Genomic DNA, 14,119 nt, shown 5'->3' with positions numbered 1-14,119 from the left:
AAATTCCATTGCTCTCTTCCTTGGAACCATACCAAAATCTCATCGTGTCAAAATGCATTACGAACATCAAAACATTTCTGTTTACAACATCGCAGTCGTGTCAATTAAATCTGATAAATTATTCAAACATTTATCTTCCCCCCACCCTGCCTGGGGAATTTTTAATCAAGCTTCCTATTTGCTTTAAATTAGCACTGTCAAGTGTGCATTTGTGTAAAATCCCTGGTATCATTAAAGATTTATCAATTGGAAATCTGTTTGGGTTGATTTTACTGTTAATTGGCTAGTAGGCATGCTGTGGCTTTACACTCATCTCAACAAGTGCCTCTGAGTTGGGTTAGAGGCGAGCTGCAGAGAACAAAGATCAGCATCCTCGGATTAGAGTTGCATTAGCTAGATCTATAAGCCAAGCTACAGCTGCTGCAAAACGTTTATATACAGAGCTCGTCAAACTGGATCTGTCATTCCAGCTGCATAATCATCAACAGTTGAGCCAATATTTATCTTTAATATACATTTCATTTTTTAGCAGGCAGATAAAATTGTAATATTTTCTACTCAAAGTCTACATTGCCCTGTTTGTAGTAAAAGGAACACTTTCACACTACGTTACTTGACATGAAGACATGGTTGTGGGAGATTTCCAAGACTGATGTTTTTAAAATATCTTCATATTTTTGAACGTATTAAAATTAATACCCATTACCTGACCAATCAGCCACAGTGCATATACACTCCCCAGCCAGCATTCACTCCTTTTCCACATAGTCTATGTTGTTTTTGCTTTCTGGCAGTTTCTATGTTTGCCTGCCTTCCTGTATGACTTCATACCTGTTTTTTTTCTTCCTGTTTTTACCTTCAGCCTCCTTGGCTAACTGTCTGGCTGCTTTTCTGATAACAAATGTATTTTTCAACACTGACCATGTAAAGACTGTTGTAGTGCTTCAGCCTCCCTCTCATGAGTCTCCATTTGAGTCCTTATTCATGTGCCAGTTTTCTGGTCTCTCACAAGCAAAGTGTACGATGTGGAGTTCCTTCCATGCTCTTGTGAATAAAATAGGCCTCAGAATTCAGAGTTATACACACTATAAATCAAGTCACTGGATGATATAGAAACCCTACATTAAAGGAGCAGTGTGTATGATTTAGTGGCATCTAGTGGTGAAATTGCAGTTTGCAATGCAACCATTTGACTACTTCTCGCATCACCCTCCCCTTCCAAGCGTGTAGGAGAAACTACGGTGGCCGCAAAACTCACAAAAAACGTGAAAGGCCCTATCTGGAGCCAGTGTTTGGTTTGTCTGTTCTGGGTTACTGTACTGCTCGGCTACCAATTGTATCTTCTACCAGTAAACTTATTAATAGGCCCTGCATTTGTCACCTCTGCTAGCAGTGCTGTGGGCCTGCAGCTCCAACTTTTCCATCCCAGCTAGGGCCGCCTCTGCTCAGCCAAAGCAGCCTAAGCGTCTGCCTCACTTTGTTGCATGTCTGTCTTGTAAAAATACACTTTGAAAGCAGGTTATAAAACATACTATCTCTGTATTTCTTTGTTGCGTGATACAATTTCCACAACCTAAATGGAAGTCTGGAGGTGATTAAGTAGCAGCACACTCCCATTCACTTTTACCCTCTTCACTGCCAGACAAGAATCTAAGAAAAGAAAGGCTGTGGTTTACATTGCCTGTACTCTACAACACAAGCATCCTAGCCAAGTGTTTTACTTGTTTGTCTCTCTAAATGTATAAGCTGTCATTTTAATTAGTGCTGCTGTCTACATTGGGTCTGTACAAGCTCCCAGCTCAGCTCCATCTTAAGTGCCACTTAAACCTGTTTTTTCAACATGCATGTGTAACACAGGGTGGCTGCCCAGTAGTAGAAAATCTGAGGCCATGTGTGTTCCAACAACTTTTGTTAAAAAAGTACAGATCTGATTCTTCAGTTGGGTGCTTTAAACTCTTTTTTTTAAAGTTTAACTTTAAACAACCTGTCATATTTTATGACCTTGTCGTATGTTTTGCATGTAACATCTTTGTCTGCAAAGTAAGTACTAACTGTAATCTTCATATAAAAATAATGGAGTAAAAAGTCCAGTGTTGCCCTCTATAGTACCAGCACCTCTTAATCATACTGAAGTGTTGAAGAACTGAATGAAGAACTAATGCAGAAACACATATCCATATATCCAGACAGTATATTAGTTTGAAATCAGATCAAATCAAACAGATAACATATTCAAGGTAAACCAAAATTTGGTCAATTGCTTTGATTTATGTAAACACTAAAATTCAAATTATATACAGTACCTAAAAATGCTTTTTTAAATGTACGATACTTTGTGGCTTTAAGCAATAGTTAAACCAACTTGAGCTATGAACAAAACAACAGCTAAATCATCCATAGCAGCATAATCCATGTAACATTTAAGAATAAATCAGGTGGTATAATAGCATGGTAAGCCAGGCCAGATGGCAACCACATGTCTGTCTAAGGCCTCTTGGAGGTTAGACTGAGGTCAAAGACCAGATCTGTGATCCTCACGCAACCCCACTCCCTCACCCTCTCCCTTCCCCTCTTGCTCAATTTCTTTCTTTCTTTTTCCTTGTTTCATGTCATTGGCACACTTTTTCTCTCTTTCTTTCTCTCCGTCTTCTCTCGTCACATTAAAGTTAAATATCCCTCAGCAACAGATTAGAGGAAATGGCAGCCCGGCAAGTGTTTTACATTCTATTGTCCTCTTTACATTTGAGTTTCGGTGCAGTTTTCCCAGTGTTTTTGGGTATGTTTGAAGCATTTTTGAAGCCATATCAGAGATGACATGTTTTGTGCATATTTTCAAACAGTTTCCTTTTGTAATGCAAATGAATGTGACTGTCAATAAGTAGAAAGGCAGACAGACGCATGCTGAATGGATCGCCTGAAACTTTGGTGGTGCAGAGTTTTGACTGCTGTGAAGGATTGTAATGTTAACTGCTTGTGATGGGGGGTTGTTTTAAGGCTTCACTGACTCGACTCAACCAACTCACACATGATTTACAAATGGGCACTCACACACACATCTTGTAGGTTCTCACGTTTGTGCTTCAGTGCTCTCCATCAGAACTCAACCCCCCAACACACACTGTGCTTCCAGGCCTCCCCACAGCTCAAAGAACCTGCAGCACATCTGTCTACACTGCATCTCCTTGTCCTCCTCCTCCTCCTCCTCTTCCTCCTCCTGCTCCTGCTCCTGCTCTGCTCCTCTAACCGTGGCCAGGTGTTTGCCCACAGCCACACAGCTCTTCATCTCCAGGCCGCCAGACCGACGCTGATGTAATTGCTCTCTCCGCTGATCCATGACAACAGAGAGAAAGGCGAGGGAGAAAACAGGGGAAAGTAGCAAAAGACAGAGAGAGACAGTCTGTGTTGTAAAGTCAGAACGAGGGCTGGGATTATGTGACAGGGAGGTGCGGGTGGTGAGGAAGGATGTGTGTGTGACTATTTTATAGAGGGTGGAGTGTGAGGCTCTCTGTGTGCGTTTATGAGAAGGTCACAGATAAGTTGGGTAAAGTATGTGGCCAAGTTGTAATGATTTTTGTTTGTGTGTGTGTGCATGTGCGTGCATGTTGCCAGGTGTGCATAGAGCCATCTGCACGCATGACCTCTCCCAAGAGAGACAATGCAGCTCCACAGTGGAACTGTGGCGTGGTTTAAGTGGTTGTGTTGTGAGGGCAATTTCAATTAATGTATTCATGATATTTATATATTTAAATATATTTATAAGGGGTTAAACCCACAGGGGGAGGTGGCTTCCCATTTTCCTAATGACATGCAAATGGGGCGTAATGTTTTGTTCTGTCTCCAGCCCATTCCAGAGAGTTCTGTTGTGTTATGGGAATTATACCACAGTCTGTATATGTGTCCTAAAGAATAGTTGACACGTCACTGACTGCTAGGAATCACAGATCAGTTTGTTTGACTATTTATAATGAAAAAGTTTACATTTCTCATTTACATTTTATCTGACACTCATCCAGTTACATTTAAAATGCATGTCACAAGAGCTTTAATCATCTGCATTACATGCAGTCAGTAATCAAGAATTACAAGGGTGCCCTGGCAACAGATCTTCAAATTATTAATGTGTCTTTGGAATGATCATATATCACAGCAAAGCTCTGAGACTCAATATGATTCACTTCATCAAATTGATATTAAATACTAATATTAAGCGATAACACTACATTTAAACTCCAGTCTGTTAGTTATCCAATATTGCCCACACTTATGTTAATAATGCTGCAATCACTACAGCGCATCATTTAAATTGTCCAATTTTCTGCTCAGCAAAGGAGCTAATTCATCAAGTATATCCTATTTGTTCCGTCATGAAACAAACAACATTAATTTAATAGTCAGATGCAACACTTAGCAGGGATCCCCTGGAGTTTTGAATGAAGTGTTAGATTAAATTAATGTTTCCTCCCTATGTGGCTAACCTGCGGCACAGTGATGAGACGATACTGTATCAAATTAGAGAATCAGAAGAAAAAAGCCTCCTGCTGTTAAAGATCTAATTATTGCAAACACAATAAACAGCTTGATTGTTTTTAATGTCTACTGTTCCCTTTCTCCCACACAACCTGCTGCTTTACTGGAGTCTGAAAGCACGTTTCACTCTGCTATTATTAATATTCTATTTTGCTTAAGAATAAATTGCTAATTCCTTTGTGTTATATTTTTTATATTGCATATAATACTATACTAGGGTAGCCACTGAAGAAATAGTTTGACATTTTGGGAAATAGGCTTATTTGAGTTAAATGAAAAGATCGATACCACTGTCTGTACACTAAATATGAAGCTACAACCAGCAGATAAGCTAACATTTTCTTGAAGCTAGCTCAGCTTAGCATGAAGACCAGAAACTGGGGGGAAACAGCTAGCCTAGAACCAGCGCAGAGAAACTGTCTGGCACATAGCCCCCATAAAACAACAACCTGTCATTTTTACTTCACTTCAGTTTTTGTACGCATAAACACACAATATATAATGCATTAATTTGAACGTTAGAGATGCTGCTAAGTGGATTTTGTTATCTTCAGACAGACCCAGGCTAGCTGTTTCCCTATGTTTCCAGCATTTATGCTAAGCTAAGCTAACTATCTAACTATGGGCTAGAAAGCAAATAAGTGCATTAAAGCATGCATTAAAGCTCTAAACATCTTTATGCTGAGGTCAGATTAGTGTCAGACTAGCAGGTGTCTTGCTGAATGATCTTATCTGGCAATTCTGTTCAGCATCCCTTATTTTGAATGCGTGGTCAGACATAATATTGGGGTTTTTAAAAGAGTTTTGTTCAATTTTATTATTTAAGAGGTGGGAAAAAAATGTTTCGCACACATGCTTCTACTAATTTAGTTCTATCAGCGAGTTCTAGTGGATGTCACACTCTAAAGATGGCAGATTTCTCATTCAGTAGCAAAACTCTTTCTCTTTTTTATTTCCATAAACGCTGAGCGAAATCTATGCTGATTCAGCGTAAGAAAACATTTATCTCGCAACAAATTGATTCTTGATATTAATTCATGTGTTCACTTTTGAAGTGTGCCCATGATTTAAGCCTGCCTCTTTTGTATGTCCACCTTTAATTAATTAATGTCACTACTATCATTGTGGTCCAGCTGATTGGTTGGTTCACCATTTACAGTATTCTCTCTCCAAAATCTCATCCTCTCCAGCAACGCTGACATTTGGAGAATTCTTGATTAACATAATTAGACAACTTTGATGGGAGATTTACAAAATCCCCCTTTTCTCCCATCCTGACTTGTTGCCATGCACGTCTCACAATCTTCACGTTAATGCTGTGTGAGTCCATGGATTAGATGTGACATTTATAAGGGCATATTTAACTGAAAGATGTATAGAATATTTCTTCAGATGAGTTAGTGTTTACTGTATGTAGCACTGTCACACACTTTTTTGACCTTACTTCACTTTTTTAATTTTTTATGTGAGCGGTGTTTCTATCTATCTATCTATCTATCTATCTATCTATCTATCTATCTATCTATCTATCTATCTATCTATCTATATATATATATATATATATATATATATATATATATATATAAATAAAACAAAAGCTGAAGAGAAAGAGAGTGTAAAAAGAGATAGAAGGAAAAAGAAAGAGACACAGATTGACTCTGGCATGCTGTTATTTCTCTATGAAGGAGACCACTGAGAGCTCCAGCAGTTTATTGATTTTCAGAACTGCTCTGCTCTCATTGTTATCCCAGGGTGCTGAGCACTGTTCATTGGACACACGCAGCACCTCAGGCTGTGATCCCTGTCTGAGAAACCCCAGCTCTCACAACAGGCCCTTCCCACAGCACACAACCCAGCACTCCATTCATACCCATTCATGCCTACGTTGCAATAGCTTCCGTTGAGGAGGTAGCAGGCAACCATAAGGGAATAAGGGCATCGAGGCTCATTCTCACATCTATGAAGTCTATTGCATGTGCAGTGGAAGATGGGGAATATACTCTTTTTTCCAGATGAGAGAATTAGACAGATATTCCACTGCGTCATGTCGAGCAGGGGGGTGTTGTGCTTTGGTGGAGGTGAAAGGTTCAGATCAACAAGGCAAACTCATTTATTTCTGTTATCCAGACTGACATTGCTTATTCTCGCCGCAGCTGTTGAGGAGGTTAAATTAGTTTGAAGTTAAGCAGTCACTCTGACATTTAGGATGTTTACCCAGCATGCTTCAGCACATGCTAACAGGAAAAAACAACCAAAGCTGCATCCAACACATCCAGCATCCATCCTTTTACTCATCTGGCATGACTCAGGAAAGGAAAAATAACAAATCAGAACCCTTTTGTATTGACCACTACTTATTCAAACCTGGCCATCTGAGCGCCGTTGTGAAGTGATGTCATGGCTGCTGCTCACCTTTAGCTTGGGTTTGTCTTTAATTATTGTCAGGGAGGAACACACAGCCCAGCTCATCAACTGGATAAATATTTGACCGCTGTTCCATAAATTGGCATTGGGGGTTTATTTTAACGATGCATTCTGTCCAAGCCAGACATCATGCGCCGAGTGATGAACAGTGAATTGGCTCTCTGCAGGTGACCACAGCTTGTCTCGGCATGAGGTAAATTAAAACTCACATTTCTGTTCAGGAAATGAGAGATTTCATACACTTCCTGAATTTGTCTTATTTAATTATAACCTATGTCAAAGCCTAATCTAGGAAGCTTAGGCAGGGCCATCCAATTAATCAAGAAATAGGTATGTTTGTGGACTGTGGAGGAGCAAGCAGGGAAGTGTGTCCGTGCGTGTGTGTGTGTGTGAGAGAGAGAGAGAGAGACAGAGAGAGTTATTACATGAATATGGGAACATATTTGTGCTTTGTTTGTGTATCATTTGTGTGTTTGGGTTCATGTGCATGCAGGTGGCTATGAGAGTCTGTGGGTAAAATTTGATCTGCCCAACCCGGGGGGTTTCGCTAACAGGACTCAGGGGTACGTGCTGGCACCATATGAGAAAGCTCAAAGCAGGACACACAGGCTATGAGGCATCACGCCTTAACAAATAAGGATCCCACTGTGATTTTAGCCAGTGTTGCTTTAGCTTGGCTTATGGTTTATGCTAATCATAAATCTGTGAGGGATCATAGAAATCCAAACTGTCTGACATTTTTGATTATCATTCCACATTGGACAACAAAGGCAGTAAAGGACAAAGAAGACACAAAACTTTCAGGAGTAAAAATGTAACATTTGCAGATTTTTAATTTATTTAATTTATTCACTTAGTGGAATTTGTGTTGGAAATGCATAACATCTGAAAAACAAGAATAATTATTGCTGCTGCGCAGCTGTGAGTCGGGCCAGGCATTTTGAGGAGGAGGAAGAAGAAGGAGGAAGATGGAGAAGTTATTAAACCTTGAAATCACACTTTCCTAATCCACACAGCACAATGGCTGAGTAGACATTAGCAAATATATTCTGCATCACCCAGAACTCAAACTCACAACCTTACACACCAAGGGCAAATCATGATCGTGCTAAGATACCTGCCAACCAAAAAACCATTTGTTAGTTTGGTGTCAGTTGTGAAAAAAATGTGAGCAACTGACGCTTGTCAAGGGCTGGATAATGAGTTAATAATTAGAATCAGGTGTGTGAGTGGGGAGATACCTAAAACATGCATGGCAGCAGCTCTCCGGGAGCAGGGTTGATGACTACTGATAAGATGTTCATTGTGCATCATCCAGGTCTTGAACTCACCTCTGTTCCCAACAGCACATCTTGATCATGTTGAGCTACCCACAGAAACAAGAAAATCAGAGGTGGCTTCACGCTAAGACTTATGCAACCGCCAAGGTTGCGATAACGGCTTAAGGCAGATTTCAACCAGTGTCAAAAATTCAGTTATCAAGACAAAATTCTGAGAATGTGTGAACTTCATCTAGACAACATAGATTGCATGCTCCATAAATGACAAACTGATGTTTAAAGATGCTCTATTTCCATTGACTGCAATGGTTTACATGAAGATAGAATAAAAAAATACTGTCAAAAATTCAGTTTTTGAGATAAAATTCTGAAATTTACCACACAACATCTACCATAACTACAAAATGTTGTCATTTTTTTCCATAAACATCAGAGATTTATTTTATCAAGAATTTGCAGTAGCTGTTTACCGTACTGTTTACGAAAAAACATTTTGATGCACTGTAGGCTCATTTTTAAAATTTCAAAAATCTGGCTGGATTGTTTGTGGAGGACAGTCTGAAGATGCATTGTGGCAAGTTTCGTGTCGATTGCATAAAAAATGTGGGAGGAGGTTTTTATTAGTTTGACTATTATACTCAATTGGGCGTACATTTTGATGGAAGTTGCAAAGTGGTAGCACATATGACTGATTTGTTAAGAATTTTCAAAGTTTTAAACTTTAGACGGTTGCTGTAGCGCCACCATCAGGACTATTGGCCCACAATACCTGTTGAGGATGTTTGGCATAGGACTGGACCTATGTGCAAAATTGTGTTTATTTTTACACATGGGAAGGCAGATTTCCTAACATAACAATAATAATAATGATGAGAGTTTCATTCAAGCATTAAGCTGCTACTCCTAATTCACAACTGCAGTGATCATGAGTGTTTCCCAAGTGTGTGCCTAAGGGTCAGATAATGTAAGCAGCTCTCTATGACAAACTTGTAACACATTGCATCAATTGTCACAATATAGTCTGATAAGTCAACGTCTCTGCAAGCTTGAGTGGCATGTATGTAATGTTAAGTAGCATGTCATAACTCACTCCCACAGTGTAAAATGTCATCATGTAAGATGTGTTTGTTCCACGTGTTATGATGCTGGAGAAATGAGGAGGTGGCTTATAAGAGGCATATATGGTGCTGTGAGTGTATTAGTGTGTGAGTATTATTGTTTCTCATGTCAAGTGGTGTCTGCATTTTGACCTAAGTTTTAAACCAGGTTCCACCTTTCTCTAGTTTCCACATATCATCAAAACATCAGCATATGGCAGAGCAATGAGCCTGGATGACGGGTCAAACACAGTTTCTGTCTCGGTGGCTTTGGATGATTGTCAATAAAGTTAAATTAATCACAGATGAATGTCAACTTTGATCTCATATTATTCCAGGAGCCGGGCGGAAGCCATTTTGAATCCTCTCTAAAGCTGTGGCGCAGGCCTCTTCTTCACATGTGGATTTCGCATCGCCTGGCTCAAGTTATTGTGATAACCCGCCGAGTGGACTCTTTTTGTTTTTAATGTCCATATTAATCGTCAATCACCTGCTATGCTCTTTCTTTATCCGAGGGATACATATTTATGAAGTCTGGTGCTTTTGTGTGAACATTTGCAACTGATTATGTGCGCTCTTCTCACTCCAAACTTGGGAGTCCAGATGTTCAGCTATATAAGCAGAAAGTCAGAGATTATTCAACTCCGAGATTCCTTGTTCCATGAGGAATAGAGTGTTTGTTTGCATTGAAACGCTAATCACTTGCAGTAACAGGCTTCATTCTGATCATAGAGAGATTTTTCTTTGGCACGTCTATAAATTCATGCCCTATTCATGTCCATTCCCCATCCAGACAGAAAGATTCAAACTGCCAAACACAAAGTCTGCTTCCTTTGACAGCTGGACCAATAAAAGGTTGAATGTTTTGATCAGACAGCCTCAAACAATCCTTTACATGAAAAAAAAGGACTTACCATAATGCTATTAATCATGTGAGGGTGTCAGGGTTCAGCTGGTGTCACGGTCAGCTTCAAAAAGCCTTACTTATTAAGTTCTACTCATTCTGTGGGGACTTGTGTGTAAAATCTTTGAAGATTTGATCAGGTACAGGTGCCGGTTCTTGCTGTTCAAAGCGACACCTCAACTCTTTCGCCTGGCCATTAAAGTCGACGCGAAGGCCAACGTGGGCCAACTTTTGCATTTCTAAATCGCAGCCTGCATAGAATAAGCTCATTAGGGATAATTACAGATGTTCTGTCCTACAGCCATTTCTCCTTTCCAGCTCAGTTTCTGCAAAAGTTTTACCCTGTAACAAAAAACAAATGCGGTTAGCAAGAAACTTGTGATAAGAGGGGATCCTCACAGTTAATGATAAAGGTGTATCAGCAAACTAAACACTGCTCAGACTGTGTGTTACCAGAACAGTTTTAGGAAATAGGCTTTTTCACTTTCTTACCGAGAGTTATTTGAGATGATTGATACCACTCTAATGTCTGTAAGGTCTGTACATCTACCATATGTAGCTTGAGCTAGAAGACAGCTAGCTTAGCATAAAGACTGGAAGCACATAACAAAATCTATCTACCTACGCCTCTAAAGCTCACCTAAGAAATAGTCTGGCATATAAGCCCCCTGTAAAACCTAAAATTGTCTGTTTTTACCCTTCAGGTTTTGTATGGATTACACAAACGAGGTATAACCTAATTAGTGAACTTTAGAGGGGAACCTCCCAGTCAGTTTTTTTTGGAGTCAGGTGAATTCTGTTACCTTTGGACAGAGCTAAGACCATGCTAAGCTAACGGGATGCCCACCAGCTACATACAGTATCTGTACATACTACAGACGTGAGAGTGGTATCAGTAATCTCATCTAACTGGAAAGCGAATAAGCGCATTTCCCAAAATGTTGGACTATTGCAGTACTGCACTAATTAGAACCAATTTTTTCTTGTGTTATTCTGTTCAAGACAAGCAGCAAAGACTTACGATGCATGGATTATTGCAGCGTGGGAGCTTGCAGTGGGAGTGTTTTTGGGATGTTTGTGTGTATGCCAGGGAAAGCCACAAACAGAGATGCGTGTTTGTTTGGGGCCAGATTCCCTCCTTTTCCCGGCGAAAAGAGGATTAGGCTTGTCGGCAGCGTGTGCACCGACTGAGCCGGTGCTTCTCTTTGCAGTACACACTCCAGCAATCAGGCAGCCTGCCAAACAAACAGATGAAGTCAACAGAGAGACGTTTCCTTGTGTCTTCTGAGATGTGACTGCAACAGATGCAATGCTGACACCAACGCTTGACACAGTGTGACAGCCTACTGTGTCTACACAGCCGGCTCCACTTTGACTTATTTTGAAGAAGGGGGGAGGGAGTGGGGGATGACACTGTGCACATGATCACACACAAGATAATGTTTGTCAGCAGCAACAGCGATGTCACTATGTGAGAGAGACAAAGACAGACAACGGGGGTTGATTTCACGGTTCAGTCATGTTGCATGTAGGCTACAGTCCTCAGAAGATTTCCATATGTGGGGAGAACCTCGCAGTCAGTTTTTCGAGGTGCAGGCTTTGATTTGCTCTGTGCATGATTCAATCTCTGAGGTGAACTGCGGCCATTACACACTACAAGGTCAAAATCCCATTACTTAAATGCAATTTTATCCATGATTTTTTCTTACAGGCCCCATCTCTCAAATATATCTCCATATTGCCACCCAGATAGGCAGGCTGAAAGCACTGCATGCTGGTTAACAGAGTTCTTGGCTTCGAGCAGCTCTAGGGGATGGAGAGAGGGAGTATCTGTATCCAGGTAATTACAGTCTGAGGGGGGCACAGAGGTCCTCTGTGATTACACATCAGCCCTGTAATGGATTCAACACTTATAGACGGAGAGAGAGAGAGCCGCATTCCTTACCTTCCCGTTGCGAAGACAGGGGACGGGTGGGCGAGAGCAGGCAAGGTGGGGCGGGGTAGGTAGGTATATCTGCAAGATGGATTACGTGGGGTTTGCTGAGTTCAACATTGACACAGATTCATCGTAAATCATTATGCTGGGGACCCAGAGTGATTTCTGCATTAGGAGCAGAAAATGGAGTTCAGCCAGTCAATGAGGGAGGGCATATTTCACATCAATCACCTCCACACTCTCATGTTACCAAGGCTTAAATCTCACTTATACTGTTACCAATAGGGTTCAATGGCTATGATGGCAATCAGCAAGACAGTGCACTAACAATACCCTACTGACTACACAGAGGACACAACTTATTTAAAGTGAATTATATATGAATTGAAATGGAGAAAAGTAAAAGATGATGTTGGCACTGAAGAGGTTGTTTAGATTATAATTCTGGTATATATCTATATTTGTTCAAACTTTTAACTCATGTTGGCTAACTTTCCAGCTGACTTCCTACAGCAGTTTTGTTAATATTCTTCATAGAGGTAAGGTTGGCCAGGGGCTTAGTTTGTAACCAAGGTTGACAAAGATCCAACCAACAGAGTTTAACCCGTGTTTTATTGAAATTGGCTTCACCTCCTGTATTATTTGGGGTCCCACTGACCTCACAGTGTGCAGACCCAGTATGTAAACCCAGTATGCAGAAAAGTACTGAAGTGGTAACCCTTCCTATTGCCACAAACTGGACTTACTATTTGATGAAGGTGACAAAATATGGCAATGATCATAAGCTTTGTTATCACACCAAATAAGGTGTTTTATATATATATATATATATATATATATATATATATATATATATATATATATAGTTTTATATTTCTTGCAGTCTGTCTGACATTCTCAGACAAAGAAATCTACAGTACGTTATCCTACAGAGTAACCTTACTTATGTTTGGGGTCAATTAGACTGCAGAGAGGTTTAACTCCCTATGTCTTACAAAACTCCAGTTACAGAAATCTTAAAAGTCTTACTGTGGGATTTGGGATTTGGGAGGGGTAGTGCTGCTTAAAAAAGTTCTTTCAACACAATCACATATATAGAGCATATGAAAATCCATTGTATTTAACCATGTGACATTCTCTGTAGCTAGCTTGTGAAACACGTCATCAGTTCAGTTCATGATGTTTATAAGCCATTCCAATAAAATTAGGAAAAGTCATGAAGTATCAAGCTGCTAAAACAATGTTCTGAGTGTTTTTTGAGCTGTTAAAGAGGCCTAGGGTCTCCAGGACCATATGATTTATGGTTATTAAATCATATTACCACGTTTAAAATAATCATTTTCATAAATAATAATATAACAAAAGCCTGTAGAAAGATGAATTTGCCTTAATGACATTTTGAACAATCACTATTGATTTATTTGATGTCGAAGACTTGTTTTATATATCAAAAGTGTTCAAAAGCATTTTACTCAGCTGAATAAAATAAAGAAAATCCAGTAATACTTTTAAATGTTCATTATGTAGGTTCTACAAGTTTTATTTTTTAAACTTTGAGTGTTAAGATTTATTCTTCACCCTGGGACAGTTTGACAATGAATAAAAAAAAACTATAAAATAAAAAAACAACTTACTTGTTTCCGAGGCTATGAACCACAACCACGTATCGTGGCCTTCCTCCCACGTGACCGAAATGTCACACTTAGGTCACGTGATACCAATTAAATCATATTCATGACAACTGAGCAATTACATGCTGAGGAAGGATATGGAAAGATGTTGTTGAAAACTTTGGAAACAAGAAAGTTTGAGAATTTATTTTGTCAAAGTATTTTTTTTTTAACTTACACCTGTATTTAATGTTTTAGTCCCAAAGTAGGCTCCACTGAATATGATATTTTGACCGATATTTCAATCAGTAGCCTGTACTAGCAATATTTTAATGTAGAAT

At 39.7% G+C, this 14,119-nt stretch overlaps 1 long non-coding RNA gene across 1 annotated transcript; it reads right to left on the bottom strand.

Annotated features, from left to right (window-relative positions):
* Nucleotides 1–7,819: 7,819 nt before the first annotated feature.
* On the bottom strand, nt 7,820–13,855 carry LOC122871104. Its single transcript, XR_006376787.1, has 5 exons — nt 13,803–13,855; nt 12,178–12,246; nt 11,254–11,467; nt 10,243–10,574; nt 7,820–8,317 (listed from the first exon to the last, which is right to left on the bottom strand). It is a non-coding gene; the product is annotated as an uncharacterized LOC122871104 (long non-coding RNA).
* Between the last annotated feature and the right edge of the window lie 264 nt (nt 13,856–14,119).

Source organism: Siniperca chuatsi, linkage group LG23, assembly GCF_020085105.1.
Source record: "Siniperca chuatsi isolate FFG_IHB_CAS linkage group LG23, ASM2008510v1, whole genome shotgun sequence".
NCBI classification, from domain to species: domain Eukaryota; kingdom Metazoa; phylum Chordata; class Actinopteri; order Centrarchiformes; family Sinipercidae; genus Siniperca; species Siniperca chuatsi.
The sequence above is the reverse complement of the archived record's forward strand: the minus strand, read 5'-3'. Positions and strand labels throughout refer to the sequence as shown.